The 21,534-nt window shown below is 37.0% G+C and overlaps 1 pseudogene; it reads right to left on the bottom strand.

Moving 5' to 3' along the window:
• Positions 1 to 841: 841 nt before the first annotated feature.
• On the bottom strand, positions 842 to 19,916 carry LOC136404186 (elongation factor 1-gamma-like; annotated as a pseudogene).
• Positions 19,917 to 21,534: the final 1,618 nt, after the last annotated feature.

Genomic DNA, 21,534 nt, shown 5'->3' with positions numbered 1-21,534 from the left:
AACTTTGAAACTGAGTAAACTAAACTAATATATAGGATGTGAAAAGAAGAGGGATAGTCTGATCAAAGTTCTAAATCCTTTATCCTTCTGGGAATAAAGAAATAACTGCTCTCTTCCTAGACCATCACATTGGCATAGGCAGGAGACAAGAGAAAGCTTAGGTAGGGACTCCAGTACTCCTGATAGGACTTCTATCTTATTTTTCTTGATCGTAGTTACCAGTACCTGACAAACAATATGTGTTTTACTTCTTTATTTTTGTCTTTATCAACCTTGCTAGAATTTAGTACCCAGGCAGAGGGAACAGTTTATCAATAAGTATTTTATAAATGAATAAATGAATCAAGTGTCTGTGTATAACATTGTTCCTTATATAGCTAGGAAATTACAATGAATTTATTATGAATTCTATAGCCCCTGACTGCAAAGGCAACTTCAGTTTCTCAATAACTGAGGGAATAAATTTCAGCTTTCTAGAAACAGTGAAAACAAAATTTTTGTAGTCCCCAAAATTGTAAAGTTGTCCCCACCACCTCACACCCTCAGTGTAACAATATGATAAATTATCATTCAACTTTCAATCATCTCTTCTGTGAAAAATTCTTTGTGCTTTAGACATCATTCAGAAAATTTCAGCAGTCATTTGTAATAAAAATTTCTTAACTAAAATATAAAGTAATGATTATTTCAATATGGTAAACTAAAAATTATATTCATATTGTTAATGTTTTATCACTGGTTTTGAAATCAAGATCCCATCACTGAGGCCCATTGATTTTTGTTTAATGACCCCTATCTCTGTGAAGGGCAAGTACAGGCAACTGATGATGGCAAGAGTTGTTCACTTGAACATTTTGTCTTGACTGAAGGTTTTGCCCACATGCTAAAAGGTCTCTTCCCAGGAAAAGTACTCTGGAATCAATGTCTGCATTTCCTTGCTATGGGGATTCAGTCTCTGCCACGTATGGGGCCATGTGTATGACTCCTAGCTCGAATGCTAATCTTCACTCAACAGAAAGACAAGTGCCTGGTCTCAGAAGACCTGGACCCTTAAAATGGAGCTGTTATTGTTGGTTCTATAAAGGATGACATGAGCAAAGACATTCTTCCTCAGCTTATCCAATCATTAGAATATTCTAGGGATGAGGGTACAATTCATGAAGATCTGGGTATGCTCTTTAAGGAAAAAGGACTTCAGGGAAGTACCACAGGGACTAGATATCTTCATCAAAGTGCTCCCCAAAATATGGCAGCATCAGAGAAAATGTGTCCCTATTGGAGCATTTATGCTGAAAGTTGCCCAGCACAAAGGTCCTCTTGGGCAGGTGAGCAAGGTGTCTTTGGTGTTAGGTTCAGCAGCCAGAGCCTGCTCGCATTCACACACTTGCTCCTCTGGAATGGGAACAGCTATCTCTTTCTTCTCTTTCTGCTTAATTTGGGGCTTCTGATTCTCCCACAAACTTGGCTTCTCCTGTGATGTCTATCTTCCCATGTGGTGTCCTCTTTGGTTTGGCTGTGTATAAGATATTTAAAAATAAAACTGGGTCATCTTCCCACAGAGTTTCACCTTCCCAAAGATAGGTGGGAAGTGGTGCTGCTTAATACAGGTGAGGAACCAGCAACTGGTATTGGTATTGATATTGGTTGGACCTGACAGAAAAAAAAGCTCCAGGACTTGGTTATAGAGCCACAACAGTTCCAAATTACTATGATATCTGCCAGAGTCACACATTTGTCCACCAGGAAATTCTTTATCTTCAAGTGAGCATCCAGCAGCCCCAGAATTCAGCTCACCTCCCCCTCTGCATTCTCTGTGGCCAGCTTGTTGGGGTGCATGATTCCCAAGATGAGGGGCACCCAGGTACTGGCAGGGGGCATTATGCCACTATCAACAATGGTCACCCATTCATCTCATGAGATGCTGACTCTGGAGTACTTCTCAGCACTCCTCATTGCTCACCCAATAAGCAAAAGCATTGCCATCAAATGCACAGAATCCAAGGGCACCTTAAAATTCTGGAAACTTGCCGGCAGGAAATTTATGGGGAAATCCAGGCATGAGGTTGGTTTGGTCAAAGTGAAAGTAGGTGGAGCAGGAGCTCGACAACCTGAGCGCCATTGTACTGAGCAGCAATGAGGTCCTTAAAGGCCCTCTAGATTTCAGGACATGTACACAATGTCCCAGTTGCCTTGTGATATCAGAGAAAAGTGATTTTTCTTTAACAGCTTTAGCATTTATCTCTACATCTTCACTCCAACTATTAGTGTTATTCCCTAGCTGCCTCATGACAGCACTGCTGTAAACGATTCCTAATTGATCACCCTTCTAACCCATCTTCAATCCTGTCTTATATGTGGCCAGAATGCTCTTTGTAAGATGCATAACTATTGTAAATGATTCTTACTTAATCGCTTTTCTAGTGCATGTTCAATCCTGTTTTATGTGTGGCCAGAATGTTCTAACACCCATATCTACATGCCTACTGCTTAAAATACTTCCTTGTTTCTGTATCACATATTAAATAAAATCCATAACCATTTTCATTGGTATGGATGATTTCTATTATCTTGCTGTTAACTAGTACTGAAAATAATTGCTGACAGATTTTCTGCCTTTACCTTCTCCACCACACAATTTATTTACAGTTTCCCAAGTAATAATAGTTTCCTGTCTTGTACATTGGCATATATTCTTCTCTCATTTCGAAAAGCTCTTCTACTTATTTGATGACCTGAAAAACGATTACTCAAATTTAACTCCAGTATATTGTTTATACAAAATGCCTCTAATTTTCTAGTTTGGGTTGTTTATTATCTCCTTGTGTCCCCATTATATGTTTTACATAATCTTGTCATTGGTACTCTTACACTGTTCTGAAGGTATTTCTTTTTTTAAAAACAAGTCAATCATTTCAAGCTTTACTACTGTTAAATCCTGAAAAAATTTTAAACAAACTTGTTTTTAATCACTTGACTCCCTATTCCCTAATTCATAGGAAATTAGATAATTGAACAAGTACAAGGTTATTTATTCAACAGATTCAACATAAAACTCACATGAATTAAGTGATCATATTCTGTTTTTCAACAATTTAAATTGAAAAATGTGGAGGCATTTTTAGTAGGAGAAAGATCCATTAAGGAAACTCTGAAGTAGTTTATGACAGGTAAGGGAGGGCTAGGTTCATACATGTTCATGGCATGCCAAAGTTAAGAAGAAACAACAGTTACAAGTAAACAAAACTTATAAGGCAAATTAATTATCTATGCACCCTGGAAAATAAGACAAAGTAAGCTTGTAGCAAATGGGGGAAATAACAAAAGTTTAGAAGTTTCTGAATCAAATTATTGCAGAGCACATAATCATTAATGATTCTGTCCAATCTTCTACCATTAATATTCTCAGGAATGCCATAGATCCCCTCAAAACTTAGGTTTCTAAATTTTCTCAATGGTCTGCAATATTATGATTTTTTAACTGCTTATGGTCTAATTAGGCTTTTTTTTCCCTTGGGTGAATAGTTACTCTTAAAACATGGTCTTTATTACTAGAAGTAATTTGAATGATTCTCTTTTCTAATACAACATCTTTTCTCACTGTAATGTCAATTTCACACAGGCTGGTATACTTTCATTTTTCTTATTATCTCTCTGATATATAGTAAGCACTTATTCTTCCTCCAGTGCTACATACCATTAACATACTGCAATCTGTCCCTAAAATTTCTGCTTACCCTAGAAGTTGCTAATTTAATGCAACAGAATTAGTTTACAATCTCTTAGAGTAGTTGACATGAGACTGTGAGGAGAGGTCAGCTGGTCAAGGTAAATTCTACTTTAAAAAGATTAGAAGAGCAAAATTCCTGATTCACATATAAACAATTAAGGGTGTATTATATCCCACAGTGAAAACGCCATGAGAATTACTGACAACAGTAAACCAGATTGTCTTTGGGTTCAGAGAACAATAAAAATCTAGAATATCTAATATGACTACTGAAATGAGTACTCTCACAAAGCCCAATTTTAAAACCTATCAATTTCCTCAGAAATACTCCCTTCAAGACTCTCAGCTGGCCCTGAAATTCTGAACTGTGATTTGTTTAGGTGATTTCCTTTTCTTGATTATAAAGTCTCAGTTAACCCCAAATACCCTAATATTCCTCTAGTCTTTCCAGGTCTGAAAGCTTCCCATTTTGTAATTTCACAACACAAAGATTTTATATAGTAAAAGAGCTCATTGGTTATTCTGAGATCTTCTCCAGTATTTTAAGTGATCCCCTATATATAGAGTGCATATCACCTTTACCCAAGAACAAAACTACCTTTGTAACTCAAAGATTCTTTCTTCCATTCTGGATTATAAAGGTGTCTTTAAACTATTTTTTTATAGAGTCATTGATAAAACAGAAAAAAATCACCAAAGCTATACATACTTTGACAGAGAATGTGAAAGCTATAATAAATGACTAAATCAATGAACCATGGTTACTCTAAAAACAAGTGGTTGAGACTGTTGTCTCATGACATTTTCAAATAGTACTGTTAAGAAAACTAAAACCAAATTATTAATATTTGGTGATCAAATCAGAAACAACATAGGCACATTAATATTTACAGAGCCCATTTTCATTAAATTCAACCGTCAAGTAACCTGACTTCACTGCTTTTTATAGGAGGAAGGCACTAATACCTTCGATAGGCAGCATTTACTTATACGCCTAACATATCATAAAAATCTTCATGTATTAAGTCTCACTACTACAAAATTATATCAATTTTTCAGTAGCAACAAGTTTAGACATTTTTAATATACAAGAGTAGAATAGTTATAAGTAATATATTTTAAATATGTAGCATTTTATAGAAGAGTAGGAAAAGATTGATAACTATACAACAAACATTTCAAAATCCAAAAAGTTTTAATTATCTTAAAAACTACTAGCTTTCCTTATTCTAATATAAATGATTCAATATTTTTTTCAGATAAAATAAGTTGACAGAATAAGTTGAATAGAAAAAAGAGCCCACAAGGATGATATCAGAAAATGATATGAAAATTAATTTTGTTTATTAAGTTATATTGATAAGTACAGTATATACTTATTAAAGAATCACAGAAACCTAAATATATCCATATTATTTTTTATTATATAAAGATTATTAAGTAGTCTGTGGATTCTCTAATTGCTTTTCATATTTTGAACAATTATTAGAGTTATTGTACCTAGGTTTAATGGTGATAATGGTGAATCTTAGTTATCTTAAAACTATTCAATATTTTAGTACATCTATAACTAAATCAATTGGGCATCCTTAAAATGTCTTCTGCTTACAGTTATGTTATCATAGAAAAATATTTGATCTTTACTTCCAGTGTCTGGCACAGTGCTCCCAAACCCTTGAAATTTACTAAGTGATAAGAATGACAAAACCTTGCTTTTTTAATGGGGCAGCTCTTGAAGGGGTGGTAGGTGGGGAGGGGGCTGTTCTTACTTTTAGGAGGGGGTTAGTTGCCAGAAATATCAAATATTGAATAGAAAAAAAATTAGGTAAAAACTAAGAACATTTGGAAAAAAAGTAAGGGTTTAGTTAATAAATATAAATATTTTATGACAGATACAGGTATATATATGTATATATGTATGGCTATATTTATGTACACATATATGTATGGATATATCTATGCACACAGATATATATCTGTGTAGCTATGTATTCTTATAGAAACACATTCAAATAACCACATATACATATTTTATAGAAATACACCTATCTTGTGGAATTTTAGAGAACAAAGAGAAAACATATTACTTTGCAATTCTTGTACTATTTTCTGTAATTCATTAAAAACTCATTACTTGAACCCTGGCCAAGATCTCAGTTGATTAGAGCATTGTTCCAAAACACCAAGGTTATAGGTTTGATTTCCCAGTTAGGTCACATACAAGAATCAACTGATGATTGCATAAATATGTGGAACAAACAACCAATAAATCCCTTTCTCTCTTCCTCTCTCTATAAAAGTTAATCAATAAAAAATTAATCATATCTATTCTTAAACATATGCATGACTTAAAAGATCTTGTGAAAGATCAAGTTATTTGCACTATGGTTAGTGTGGCCTGCAAGAAACTTCCTTTCTTCTAAATGAGTCCCTTTTTTCTTCTTCCACAATTCTTTTTTTTTTAAATTACTACCTTCATTAGAAATGTTCTTCTTCTATTACAATACAGTTTAAATTTGTTTTTCAAGAAGACACATTTGAAAATATTAATCTATATTGTTTATATAAGATAGGTTAACACTCTTATGTTCCTAGGGGAAAAGTTTGAGTTTAGTAGAAGGAAAGATTAAGGAATTATGTTAGTATTTTTAGGCTTTTAATCAACATAAAGATATCAAATTAGAGTGTATATGTCTCAGAGAGCTCCTCAATTGCTCTAAGAAATAGAAGGAAAGCATCAGACTGTGAGGGAAAATAACTGAGATATATATTTCAAAGTCCATAAACAATGGGATTATTAGAAAGACATGGACTTTATGAGCAGTTGAATAGAGCTACTGAGAGATGTTGACAAAAGTGAAGCTGTTGGAGATTTCCCAAGGCATCTTTAAAATAAATAAGATTATGGGATTCCAAGATGACAGTGGAGTAAGCAGACAAACAAATTACAACTGGATTAAAAATTAATTTAAGAACAATCATTGTGAAAAACCATCTTTGGACTAAAAAAACAGTATTCGAAAAACAAGGAGCACAGAAGAAACCACACTGAGAGACTGGTAGGAAGTGCAGGGACATGATGGGTCTCCATTGTTCCCAGAAGTAAGGGGCAACTGAGGATCCAGAGGGCTTCTCACTATGGGTAGAGCAACCCTGACAGGTGGAGGTCCTCAGCCCCAGGACCGAAGCCCCAGCCGAGAGACCCGGAAACTAAAAGAGACAACCCAACAGCATTGAGTGCAGAAAAGATCAGGATTCCTGTCTATGGGAAGCAGCTTGTGAAGAAGATGCAGCTGCCTTAAAGAGACAGCACAAAAAATCTGGCTCACAGCCACTTACCTGGGACTCTGGGAATGAGGAGAACTGAGAGGACTGGTCTTGCATGAGAAGAGTGGGGGATCAAGGCACAAGGACACAAATGATGATGGCGAGAAGAATACCTGTGCTGAGTCATTCTCCAATACTGAGGTGGTCATAGATAAGTGGAAGGGCACTCCTTCAGACCAGCACAAGCCTAGGATTAGGCCAATTGAAAGCTCCAGAAAGCTCTCCAGCTCCAATCAGTGCAAAAGGCCATTTGGAAAGGAGGAAGTAAAGAAGAAGAGTAGTGACTCAGGTTTCCGGAAAGACCTGAGCTATACCTCCCCCTTCTGATACAAAGAATGCACACCACCCCCCAGAGAGTATCTGGGCTAACCACACCTTCTGGTTCTCAGAGGTCACACCCACCACATTCCTATGGACTTACAATAAAAAAAAAGGTCTGGATAGAGTTTTAACTGGGGCTAAAGAGCAAGATATGCCCACTACCCCAGTCCTAATTGCAGAAGTTCCCTGTTGTGCTTAACAAACAAACAGCAGGGAAATTAAGCTCTTAGGTGGCTCACATTGTTAGGGAGAATTAAAATCTGAGCAGCCTGCAGAGGCTGAGGAATTTAGCCTTGGAGGAGGGGCTGACTTCCCTGTATCAACCTAAAATTTTCTAACCCAACAAGCTTGCAAACTGTACACAGGAAAAATGAGAAGACAGAGAAATGCAATCCAAATGAATCAACAAGAGAAATCCCTGAAAAAAAACCTGAATGAGATAGAAGTAACCAAAGTCCTGGATGCAGAATTTAAAATGATTGTTACAATGCTTAAGGATCTTAGAGCTGCAATAGATGGACATTATAAGCACCTAAATAAAGAAATAGCAAGCATCAAAAAGGACATTAAGGCTCTGGCCAGTTGGCTCAGTGGTAGAGTGTCAGCCTGGTGTGCAGGAGTCCTGGGTTTGATTCCTGGCCAGGGCACACAGGAGAAGAGCCCATCTGTTTCTCCACCCCTCCACCTCTCCTTCCTCTCTGTCTCTCTCTTCTCCTGCTGCAGCCAAGGCTCCATTGAAGCAAAGTTGGCCTGGGCACTGAGGATAGCTCCATAGCCTCTGCCTCAGGCACTAGAATGGATCTGGTTGCAATAGAGCAATGCCCCAGATGGGCAGAGCATTGCTCCCTGGTGGGCATGCCGGGTTGATCCAAGTCAGGTGCATGTGGGAGTCTGTCTGACTGCCTCCCCATTTCCAACTTCAGAAAAAAAAAGGACATTGAAATCATAAAAAAGAATCAATCAGATATGATAATTACAATATCAGAAATGAAGACTACATTAGAAGAAATCAACAGCAGGCAGAATGATGCAGAGGATCAAATCAGAGACTTAGAGGAGAAGATAAATAAAAACACAGAAACAGAGCAGCAAATAAAAAGAGGCTCAAAAAGTCTGAGAAAACTATAAGAGAACTCTGTGACAATATAAAGAGAAATAACATTCACATAATAAGGATTTCAAAAAAAGAGAAAGATCAAGGGATAGAGAACCTGTTTGAAGAAATCATAGCTGAAAACTTTCTTAAATTGATGAAGGAAAAAGACACACAGTTCAAGAAGCACAGAGAGTTCAGGTAAAGAGGAACCAAATGAGGCCTACATCAAGACACATCATAATTAAAATACCAAAGTTAAGAGATAAAGAAAAAAATATTAAAAGCTGCAAGAGAAGAAAAATCAATTACTTATAGAGGAACCTCCATAAGGATGACATCCAACTTTTCAACAGAAACACTTGAGGCCAGAAGGCAATGGTAAGAAATATTCAAAGTAATTTAAAACAAAAGCCTATAACCAAGACTTCTTTATCCAGCAAGATTATCATTTAAAACTGAAGGAGAAATAAAAAGTTTCCCAGACAAAAACAAAAACAAACAAATAAAAAAAAACTCAAGGAATTTATAACAACCAAACCAGTACTGCAAGAAATGTTAAGAGGTTTTCTATAAAAAGAGCAAAAGAAAAAAGAAATCAAGAAAAAGAGGATTGTGGATTAAAGAATAAAATGGCAATAAATAAGTATATATCAATAATAACCTTAAATGTAAATGGATTAATCAAAAAATACTCAATCAAAAGACACAGGGTAGCTGCATGGATAAGAAAACAGGACCCAAACATATTCTGTCTACAAGAGATCCACCTCAGAACAAAAGATATACATAGACTGAAAGAAAAAGGATGGGAAAAAGTATTTCTTGCAAACAGAAAGGAAAAAAAAAAAGGCTGGGGTAGCAATACTAATAACTGACAAAATAAACTTTAAAACAAAGGCTATAAAAAGAGATAAAGAAGGACACTACATAATGATAAAAGTAGCATTGCAACAAGATGATATAACTACTATAAATATATAAGCCTAATATAGGAGCACCTAAATATACAGTGTGTCCGTAAAGTCATGGTGCACTTTTTACTGGTCACAGGAAAGCAACAAAAGATGATAAAAATGTGAAATCTGCACCAAATAAAAGGAAAACCCTCCCAGTTTCTGTAGGATGATGTGGCAGCATGTGCGCATGTGCAGATGATGACATAACACTGTGTATACAGCAGAGCAGCTCACAACCATGGCAGTCGAGATGTGGACGGTACAGAGGAAAGTTCAATGTGTTCTGTGGTTTGTGAAATAAGCCAGGCAGAGAAAAAAAATATCATATGACCTCACTTATATGAGGAATCTAATGAACAATGTGAACTGAGGTACGGAAGGGATCAAAGAGTCCAGAGGGAAAACGGTCAAAGGGACAGGGCTGAGAGGAGGGGGATCAAAGAAAGGAAAAACACTAGTACTGTATATATACATAACACAGAGAGATAGAGAGCAAGATAGTAAATCATGGAGGGAAGGGAAGAAGGTGGTGGAGAGAGGGTGTATGGGGGTATCAAGGAAAACACAAGAGGTAGAGGGAGGGAGATATATTTGAGGGAACACTTGTTACTACGTAAACACAACAAATTAAAATCAATAAATAATAACAATATCATGTATAAATTTTATAATAAAAACAGGCCTAGAAGATAAATAGATGATTTACAGCAGTCTTTTATGAGAATTTTTAATCCATGACTTTAAGAAAAATTTAAAAATCTAAACAAATTTATTTGCAAGTTTTTCAGAATAAAAATTATCCAAATGTCATAATATTAAACAACATTGCATAAATGATATAAATATAATAAACTTACTTTTTGACTTATTATCTGTGCTTGTATACATAAATTTAATGAGTTCAAAAATCCACAATTAGTAACAACTAATTTAGACTATAATCACTTCCAAGTAATAATTTCTTAAGGACAAAAATATGAATTATTTGGAACTTAATTTTGATAAATACCATTTTCAGTGTAAGAGTGTTATGAAGTACGGCTAATTAATTATTATAGAATTTTTAAAATTTAATATGCTATAGCAATGCTAAATAATGATAACAGTAAATGTCAGATTTGTAGTATATCAGTGAACCCTTACAGATAATAAGTAAATTAAATAAACCTATAATTGTCTCACTGCCCGAGGCATTATTTGTCTAAAATTGAGATCATTTTTATTTATATTTTACTCATATAAAGATAGTATTAAATTATTTATTCTAGTTTTACCCTGAAAATCAAACACTAAGAGACAAAGCAGACTACAAGAAAACTAAATATCAAAATGTTTTGGATTCAAAGATTTTGGGAATGTAAATTGGTACAGATTCTATGAAAAACAGTTTGATGGTTCTTCAAAAAATTAAGAACAATACTACCTTATGATTTAGCAACCCCCATTTCTGGTTATCTACCCAAAAATTTGAACACACTTATATATAAAATATATAGATTTCATGTTCATTGCAGCATTATTCACAATGACCAAGACATGAAAAGAACCTAGTGTGCCTCAAATAATGACAGACTAAAGAAGATGTGGTACACATCTAATATCAAATACTACTCAGCTGTAAGAAAGATTGTTTGCAACAATATGAATGGACCTTCAAAGTATCATGCTAAGTGAAATAATTCATACAGAAATGGAAAAAAAATGATTTCACTCACATATCGATATAAAACAGAAAGCAAAAAATGACTATACAAAACAAACTCATAGATACAGAAAACAAAATGGCAGTTATCAAAGGAAAAGGAGGTTGGATGAAGAGGATAAAGAAGGGCAAATTTACTGTGACAGAGACTAGAGTTTAGGTAGTGAGCATGCAATAAAATATACAGATGTTATAATATAAAATTGTTCATCTGAGGCCCTGACTGGTTAGCTGAGTGGCAGAACATCGTCCTGGTGTGCAGGAGTACTGGGTTCGATTCCTGGCCAGGGCACACAGGAGAAGCGCCCATCTGCTTCTCCACCCCTCCCCCTCTCCTTCCTCTCTGTCTCTCTCTTCCCCTCTCGCAGCCAAGGCTCCATTGGAGCAAAAGTTTTCCCAGGCACTGAGGATGGCTCTGTGGCCTCTGCCTCAAGCACTAGAATGGCTCTGATTGCGGCAGAGTGACGCCCTGGATGGGCAGAGCATCGCCCCCTAGTGGGCGTGCCGGGTGGATCCTGGTCAGGTGCATGCGGGAGTCTGTCTGACCGCCTCCCCATTTCCAACTTCAGAAAAATGCAAAAAAAATTTAAAAAATAAAAATATAATAATAAAATTGTTCATCTGAAACTTGTAAACTGTTAGTAACCAATTCTACTTTATTTTATTAATTTTAATGGGATGACATTGATAAAATTGTCTTCCGTCACCTTCTAACTGCTTTTCTTTGTGCCCCTCCACTACCCGAACACCCTCCCTCTCCTCCCCCCCACCCTGTAACCCCAACACTGTTGTCCACGTCTCTGAGTGGACAACACCTATGTATTGAATCATATAGTTCTTAGTTTTTCCTGATTTACTTATTTCGCTCAGTATAATGTTATCAAGGTCCATCCATATTGTTGTAAAAGATCTGATGACATCATTTCTTATGGCTGAGTAGTGTTCCATAGTATATAAGTACCAAAGCTTTTTTTAAATAAATTTTTATTAATATTAATGGGGTGACATTAATAAATCAGGGTACATATATTCAAAGAAAACATGTCCACGTTATCTTGTCATTCAATATTGTTACATACCCATCACCCAGAGTCAGATTGTCCTCCGTCACCCCCTATCTAGTTTTCTTTGTGCCCCTCCCCCTCCCCCTTCCCCTCTCCCTTCTTCCTTCCCGCGTACTCCCTCCCCCCACCCCTGGTAACCACCACATTTTTGTCCATTTCTCTTAGTCTCGTTTTTATGTTTCACAAATGTATGGAATCATGTAGTTCTTGGTTTTTTCTGATTTACTTATTTCACTCCGTATAATGTTATCAAGATCCCACCATTTTGTTGTAAATGATCCGATGTCATCATTTCTTATGGCCGAGTAGTATTCCATAGTGTTTATGTGCCACATCTTCTTTATCCAGTCTTCTATTGAAGGGCTTTTTCTTTGTTTCCATGGCTTGGCCACTGTGAACAGTGCTGCAACGAACATGGGGCTACATGTGTCTTTACGTATCAATGTTTCTGAGGTTTGGGGGTATATACCCAGTAGAGGGATTGCTGGGTCATAAGGTAGTTCTATTTTCAGTTTTTTGAGGAACCACCATACTTTCTTCCATAGTGGTTGTACTACTTTACATTCCCACCAACAGTGAATGAGAGTTCCCTTTTCTCCACAGCCTCTCCAACACTTGCTATTACCTGTCTTGTTGATAATAGCTAATCTAACAGGTGTGAGGTGGTATCTCATTGTAGTTTTGATTTGCATTTCTCTAATAACTAATGAAAATGAGCATCTTTTCATATATCTGTTGGCCATTTGTATTTCTTCCTGGGAGAAGTGTCTGTTCATGTCCTCTTCCCATTTTTTTTATTGGGTTGTTTGTTTGTTTGTTGTTGAGTTTTAGGAGTTCTTTGTAAATTTTGGATATTAGGCCCTTATCTGAGCTGTTGCTTGAAAATATCATTTCCCATTTAGTTGGCTGTCTGTTTATTTTGATGTCAGTTTCTCTTGCTGAGCAAAAACTTTTTAGTCTGATGTAGCCCCATTCATTAATTTTTGCCTTCACTTCTCTTGCCTTTGGAGTCAAATTCATAAAATGTTCTTTAAAACCCAGGTCCATGAGTTTAATACCTATGTCTTCTTCTATGTATTAATACTTTGTTATTTCAGGTCTTATATTTAGGTCTTTGATCCATTTTGAATTAATTTTAGTACACGGGGACAAGCTGTAGTTGAGGTTCATTCTTTTGCATGTGGCTTTCCAGTTTTCCCAGCAATCATTTGTTGAAGAGGATTTCTTTTCTCCATTGTGTGTTGTTGGCCCCTTTATCAAAAATTATTTGACCATATATATGTGGTTTTATTTCTGGACTTTCTATTCTGTTCCATTGGTCTGAGTGTCTATTTTTTTGCCAATACCATGCTGTTTTGATTGTCGAGGCCCTATAATATAGTTTGAATTCAGGTATTGTAATGCCCCCAGCTTCATTCTTTTTCCTTAGGATTGCTTTGGCTATTTGGGGTTTTTTATAGTTCCATATAAATCTGATGAGTTTTTGTTCCATTTCTTTAAAAAATGTCATAGGAATTTTGATGGGAATTGCATTAAATTTATAAATTGCTTTGGGTATTATGGCCATTTTGATTATATTTATTCTTCCTATCCAAGAACAAGGAATATTTTTCCATCTCGTTGTGTCTTTTTTGATTTCTCTTAACAATGCTTTGTAGTTTTTGTTATATAAGTCCTTTACATTCTTTGTTATGTTTATTCCTAGGTATTTTTTTGTTGTTGTTGCAATCATGAAGGGGATTATTTTTTTGAGTTCGTTTTCTAATATTTTATTGTTGGCCTGTACAAAGGCTATGGACTTTTGTATGTTAATTTTGTATCCTGCGACCTTACTGTATTGGTTTATTGTTTCTAGTAAACTTTTTGTGGACTCCTTCGGGTTTTTGATGTATAGGATCATATCATCTGCAAAAAGTGATACCTTTACTTCTTCTTTTCCAATATGGATGCCTTTTATTTCTTTATCTTGTCTGATTGCTCTAGCCAGAACTTCTAGCACCACGTTAAATAAGAGTGGAGAGAGAGGACAACCCTGTCTTGTTCCTGATTTAAGGTAGAAAGTCCTCAGTTTTATGCCATTTAACATGATGTTGGCTGATGGTTTATCATATATGGCCTTTATCATGTTGAGATATTTTCCTTCTATACCCATTTTGTTGAGTGTCTTAAACATAAAGTTGTGTTGTATTTTATCGAATGCCTTTTCTGCATCTATTGAAAAGATCATGTGGTTTTTGTTCTTTGTTTTGTTGATATGGTGTATTACGTTAACCGTTTTGCATATGTTGAACCATCCTTGAGATTCTGGGATGAATCCCACTTGATCATTCGATCGCTAGTATTTTGTTTAGTATTTTAGCAGGTGTATTCATTAGAGATATTGGTCTGTAGTTTTCCTTTTCTGTGCCGTTTCCCAGGTTTTGGTTTGAGGGTTATGTTGGACTCATAAAATGTGTTTGGAAGTATTGCTTCTTCTTCAATTTTTTTGGAAGACTTTGAGTAGAATAGGAACCAACTCTTCTTTGAATGTTTGATAGAATTCACTAGTATAACCGTCTGGGCCTGGACTTTTATTTTTGGGGAGGTTTTTAATATTTTTTTCTATTTCTTCCCTGCTAATTTGTCTGTTTAGGCTTTCTGCTTCTTCATGACTCAGTCTAGGAAATTGTATTGTTATAGGAATTTATCCATTTCTTCTAGGTTGTTGAATTTAGTGGCATATAGTTTTTCATAGTATTCTACAATAATTCTTTGTATATCTATGATGTCTGTGGTGATTTCTCCTCTTTCATTTTGCATTTTATTTATATGAGTCCTTTCTCTTTTTTCCTTGGTGAGTCTTGCCAAGGGTTTCTCAATTTTGTTGATCTTTGCAAAGAACCAGCTCCTTGTTTTATTAATTTTTTGTATAGTTTTTCTGTTCTCTATTTCATTTATTTCTGCTCTGATTTTTATTATCTTCTTTCTTCGGCTGGTTTTGGGTTGTCTTTGTTCTTCTCTTTATAGTTCCTTAAGGTGTGAAGTTAAGTGGTTCACTTGGGCTTTCTCTTGTTTGTTCATACAGGCCTGAAGTGATATGAACTTTCCTCTTATTACTGCTTTTGCTGCATCCCAGAGATTCTGATATGTCATATTGTCATTTTCATTAGTCTGTATATATCTTTTGATCTCTGCGCTTATTTCTTCTTTGACCCATTCATTTTTTAAAAGTATGTTGTTTAGTTTCCACATTTTTGTGTGTTTTTTTTCTCTCTCTTTTACAGTTGAATTCTAGTTTCAAGGCTTTAAGGTCAGAAAATATGCTTGGTACAATTTCAATTTTTCTGAATTTGCTGATGTTGTCTTTGTGGCCCAACATATGGTCAATTCTTGAGAATGTTCCATGTACACTAGAGAAAAATGTATACTCTGTCGCTTTGGGATGAAGTGTCCTGTAGATGTCTATCATATCCAGGTGCTCTAGTGTTTCCTTTAAGGCCAATATATCTTTATTGATTCTCTGTTTGGATGACCGATCTAGAGCCGTCAGCGGTGTATTGAGGTCTCCAAGTATGATTGTATTTTTGTCAGTTTTTGTTTTTAGGTCAATAAGTAGCTGTCTTATATATTTTGGTGCTCCTTGGTTTGGTGCATATATATTAAGGATTGTTATGTCTTCTTGATTCCGTGTCCCCTTAATCATTATGAAATGACCATTTTTATGAAATGACCATTTATGAAATGACCATTCTCTGAGTACTTTTTCTGTCTTGTAGTCAGCATTATTAGATATGAGTATTGCTACACCTGCTTTTTTTTGGATGTTATTTGCTTGGAGTATTGTTTTTCAGCCTTTCGTTTTGAATTTGTTTTATCCTTGTTGCTTTGATGTGTTTCTTGTAGGCAGCATAGAGTTGGATTTTCTTTTTTAATCCATTCTGCTACTCTGTGTCTTTTTATTGGTAGGTTTAATCCATTTACATTTAGTGTAATTATTGACACTTGTGGATTCCCTATTGCCATTTTGTAAATTGCTTTCTGTTAATTTTCTTTCTTGTTTGATTCTTCTCTTTTGTTTTTCTATCATTTGTTTTTGTTTGTTTGTGTTTCATACTTCTTTCCTCTGTTGCTACCTTTTTTAAGTCGTGTGTTTCTGTGGTGGTTTTTTCAAGGGTGATTACCATTAAGTAGTTAAAAGGGTACCTACCATATTAATTGTAGTACCCTATCTTAGACGTGTTTCTGTGCTTCATTGTCCTTTGCTACTGATAATCTTCATCCTCTCCCCCCCTTTTTTTCTTTTGTTGTCACAGAATAAATTTGGTTTTATTGTGTTCTTGGTGGAGCTGTTACCTGTGGTTTTGTTTCGTTTTGTTCTTTGAATCTGGTTGGAAAACCCCCTTTATTATTTCCTGGAGTGGGGGCTTTCTGATGGTAAATTCCCTCATCTTTTCTTTATTTGTGAATGTTTTTATATCTCCTTCGTACTTGAAGGATAGCTTTGATGGGTATAGTATTCTTGGCTGAAAGTTTCTCACTTTCAGGGTTTTAAATGTTGGGGTCCACTCTCTTCTAGCTTGTAGAGTTTCTGCTGAGAAATCTGATGATAATCTAATGGGCCTTCCTTTATATGTTGTATTCTTCTTTTCCCTGGCTGCCTTGAGAATTTTTTCTTTGCTGTTGGTTTGTGCCAATTTCATTATGATGTGCCTTGGAGTAGGTTTGTTGTGGTTAAGAAAACTTGGTGTTCTGTTTGCTTCTTGAATTTGAGGCTTTAGTTCTTTCCACAGGCTTGGGAGGTTCTCATCTACTATTTGTTTGAGTATATTCTCCATTCCATTTTCTCTCTCTTCTCTCTCTGATATACCTATTATTCTTATGTTATTATTTTAGATGGAGTCAGACAATTCCTGTAGGGCTTTCTTGTTTTTCTTTTTTTATTTTTGAGTCTCTTTCTTCTTCTCTCTGTTTTGCCTCAGGTTGCTTGTCTTCCATTTCACTAATCCTACCTTCTATCTGGCCTGGTCTATTAGCTAAGCTTGTTACTTCATTTTTCAGCTCGTGAATTGAGTTTTTTCATTTCTGTTTGATTTATTTTTATAGTTTTTATTTCCTTGGTAATATATTCTTTGTGATCGCTGAGTTGTTTTCTGAGCTCCCTAAATTGCCTTTCTGTGTTTTCTTGTATATCTCTGAGTATTTTTAGGATTTCTATTTTAAATTCTCTGTCATTTAGCTCCAAGGTTTCCAATATATTAAATTTTTTCTCCATAGATTTTTCCACATCTATCTGTGTTAATTCTCTACCTTTTGTATCCATGATATTTAATTTCCTTTTTCTTAATGGCATCTGAGGGTGGTCTTTTTGATAGCACTAATGAGAATTAATAAAGAATAAAAAGTAAAAAAAGTAAAAAAAATGGAAAAAAATTTGGGGGGAAATAAAGAAAAAAAACCCACAAAAAAGTAATAATTTATTATTCCCCCCCCCTTTTCTTTCTTCTCTTCCCCTCCTCTCCCTTCCTCCTTAGGGAAATATCATGATGACCTGCGAATTATATTACGCTAAGTGGAACAAAAACTGCCTATAATGGAGGGCCTGAGTTGGGTGGAAGTGTTCAAGGGGCAAAAAAGGAAGTAGGGACCTACAAAATGCAAAAAAGGAAAAAAATCTTGGTCAAGTATAAAATGATTTGCTTGTAAGTGATGGTCAACTAAGAGATATAATGAGAGGGATAAGAGGGAAACAGAAAAAAGGAGAAAAAAACTCTATTGTATTAAGTGGAGCAAAGACTATAGAATGGAGATCCTGGGTTGGGAGGAATGCTAATGAGTTAAAAAGCAAAGTAAAAAGCACCCAAAATGCCACAAAAGAAAAAAACTTGAGTCTCAAATTAAATAATTTGTTCGTGATTGAGGATTGAATGGGAGGAAAAGTAAAAGGTGAAAAGAAGAAACGAGGCCCTGGCCAGTTGGCTCAGTGGTAGAGCATCGGCCTGGCATGCAAAGGGTCCCAGGTTTGATTCCCGGCCAGGGCACACAGGAGAAGCACCCATCTGCTTCTCCACCCCTCCCCCTCTCCTTCCTCTCTGTCTCTCTCTTCCCCTCCCACAGCGAGGCTCCATTGGAGCAAAGATGGCCCGGGCGCTGGGGATGGTTTCTTGGCCTCTGCCCCAGGTGCTAGAGTGGCTCTAGTCATGACAGAGCGATGCCCCGGAGGGGCAGAGCATCGCCTCCTGGTGGGCAGAGCGTCGCTCCCTGGTGGGCGTGCCGGTGGATCCCGGTTGGGCACATGCGGGAGTCAGTCTGACTGTCTCTCCCCATTTCCAGCATCGGAAAAATACAAAATATATATATATATATAAGAAACGAATAGAAAGGGAGAACTAAGAAAAAGGGGAAAAAGGAAGGAAGAAAAAAGGAAAAGAAAAATAACAAAAGGAGAGAGAGAGAGTTAAGGGTTTTAGAGTGTAACCCCCATGGAGAATAAGGATGAAGAAAAGAAATAAAATGTAACACTCATGGGTAGTGTAGTTCAAGAAAAGGGAAGAATAAGATGGGCAGAGAATAAAAGGACTGAGGTGGAGGAAATAGAAATAATAATAATAAAGGCAAGAAGATAAAAGACAAAAAAAATTGTGGAACAAGTTATAAAGTCTGTGGATTTTTCTTGATTTTGAGAGGTTAACTTCTTTCTTTTTCTTTCCTCTCCCTCTTCCTGGTTGGTGACTCTGTACCCCAGGCTCTGCCCCTGTGTCACACTTAGGTAGGGATTTGCAGTTGATGAGATTCTATGGCAATGTCATATAGTTGGCTTCAGTCTCGTTGGTAGTCAAGGCTTGTTAACATTTGCAGGATCCAACAATGAGAGAGTCTGTTTTCCCGGAGCATCTCTCCTAGTCTCCCCTTCTGAATTAGCAGCCTGGTGATCCAGCTACGAGGCTGCTGCTTCCTCTGCCTGGGGAGTAAGAGGCTCAAAGAGCTGGCAAATCCCCACTCTAACCCCACTCAACGCTCTGGGTAAGGCTCTGGAAGTCAGAGCTGCCAGTGTAATCAGGCGGGGCTGGGAGCCAATTGCTCTCAAGTGGCTTTCAATGAGCCTCTAGGCCTGATCAGCACACCTAGCATTCTGTGGAACCACTCTCCCCAGGCTTTCCGCACTTTGTAACCTGTTTTGGCTGGGAAGAAGATGCACTAGTTGCTGCTTGCAGTACAGGTCTTAACATCTGCCAAGTCGCTCTTGTTAGTGTATATCCCTGAGTATGAAACCTCTGCCAATCAGAAGTTGCCCCCACCCATTTAGCAAGAGGCACTAAAAAATATCATGCCTCTTGTCTTGGATCGCTGAACTGAGATCTTATCAATTAAAGCCCCGCCCCATAGGTCAGTTGGGAGGTGCACAGACTGTGGGTTAAGCTAATTTCAGTGATTGGATCTGCAGATGTGCTCCAGGATGAATTGCAAGCTGCCCACACGCCCCTCCCCCAACACTTGATTGTTAGCTTGAATGGCTAGGTGAGGTGCCCCACCTGCAGAGAGAAGCTCGGGTGTAGGGAAGTTCGCTTTGGCACACTCTCCGCTTCCTGCTGGCAGTTGGGGTACACTGGGAACGCAGGAGAATGGGGTGCTCTGGGTGCGCAGGTGAGTGGGGTGCTCTGGGCATGGGGGCGAGTGGGGTGCTATGGTCGCACAGGCGAATGGGGTGCTCTCGGCACACCGGCGGCTTGGAACACTCGCAGTGCATGGGCCGCTGGAGACGCTTGCTGCACACGGGCCACTGGCGCTCTCTGAGTGTGGGCGGGCTGTTGCTCGCATGGGATGACTCACCACAGGCACACTCCCGCCACAGTTAGCTTCCTCCACACCCTAAGCTCCCTCCCGACTCTCAGTTCCAAGTGAAAGCAGCCCTTTCGCCTTCAGTGTGTGTGGAACTCCCTGATGCTCCAAGGATAGATTTTTCTGTTTCTAGTGGATAAATTTGTTGAAATTTTGGGGAGATCTGTTGGATGCGCTGCTCAAGGCGCCATTTCCATGACGTCACTCTACCAAAGCTTTTTAATCCATTCATCCTCTGATGGACACTTGGGCTGTTTCCAGATCTTTGCTATTGTGAACAAAGCTGCCATAAACATGGGGTTGCATTTCTTCTTTTCAAACAGTGCTATGGTGTTCTTGGGGTATATTCCTAAGAGTTGTATAGCTGGGTCAAAAGGCAGTTCGATTTTTAATTTCTTGAGGAATCTCCATATGTTTTCCACAGTGGCTGCACCAGTCTGCATTCACACCAGCAGTGCAGGAGGGTTCCCTTTTCTCCACATCCTCGCCAACACTTATTCTGTGTTGTTTTATTGATGAGCGCCATTCTGACTGGTATGAGGTGATATCTCATTGTGGTTTTAATTTGCATTTCTCTAATGATTAGTGATGTTGAGCATTTTTTCATATGCCTATTGGCCATCTGTATGTCCTCTTTGGAGAAGTGTCTATTCATTTCTTTTGCCCACTTTTTGGATTGAATTTTTTGTCTTCCTGGTATTATGTTTTACATGTTCTTTATATATTTTGGTTATTAACCCCTTATCAGATGCATTGTCAAATATATTCTCCCATTGTGTAGTTTGTCTTTTTATTCTGTTCTTATTGTCTTTAGCTGTGCAGAAGCTTTTTAGTTTGATAAAGACCCATTTGTTTATCCTGTCTTGTTTCACTTGCCTGTGGAGACAAATCGGCAAATATATTGCTGCGACAGATGTCAGAGAGCTTACTGCCTGTGTTTTCTTCTAAGATGCTTCTGGTTTTACGGCTTACATTTAAATCTTTTATCCATTTTGAGTTTATTTTTGTGAATGGTGTAAGTTGGTGGTCTAGTTTCATTTTTTTTGCAGGTAGCTGTCCAATTTTCCCAACACCATTTGTTGAAGAAGCTGTCTTTACTCCAATGTATTTTCTTACCTCCTTTGTCAAATATCAGTTGTCCATAAAAGTGTGGGTTTATTTCTGGGTTCTCAGTTCTGTTCCATTGATCTATATGCTTGTGCTTATGCCAGTATCAGGCTGTATTGAGTACAATGGCCTTATAATATAACTTGATATCCAGAAGTGTGATACCTCCTACTTTATTCTTCCTTTTCCAGATTGCTGAGGCTATTCATGTTCTCTTTTGGTTCCATATAAATTTTTGGAATATGTGTTCTATATCTTTGAAGTATGTCATTGGTATTTTAATCAGTATTGCATTGAATTTATAAATTGCTTTGGGTAATATAGACATTTTAATGATGTTTATTCTTCCTAACCATGAGCAGGGTATATGCCTCCACTTGTTTGTATCTTCCCTGATTTCTTTTATCAATCTTTTATAA

Source organism: Saccopteryx leptura, chromosome 4 (genome assembly GCF_036850995.1).
Source record: "Saccopteryx leptura isolate mSacLep1 chromosome 4, mSacLep1_pri_phased_curated, whole genome shotgun sequence".
NCBI classification, from domain to species: Eukaryota; Metazoa; Chordata; class Mammalia; order Chiroptera; family Emballonuridae; genus Saccopteryx; species Saccopteryx leptura.
This window is presented reverse-complemented; position numbering and strand designations above follow the sequence as displayed.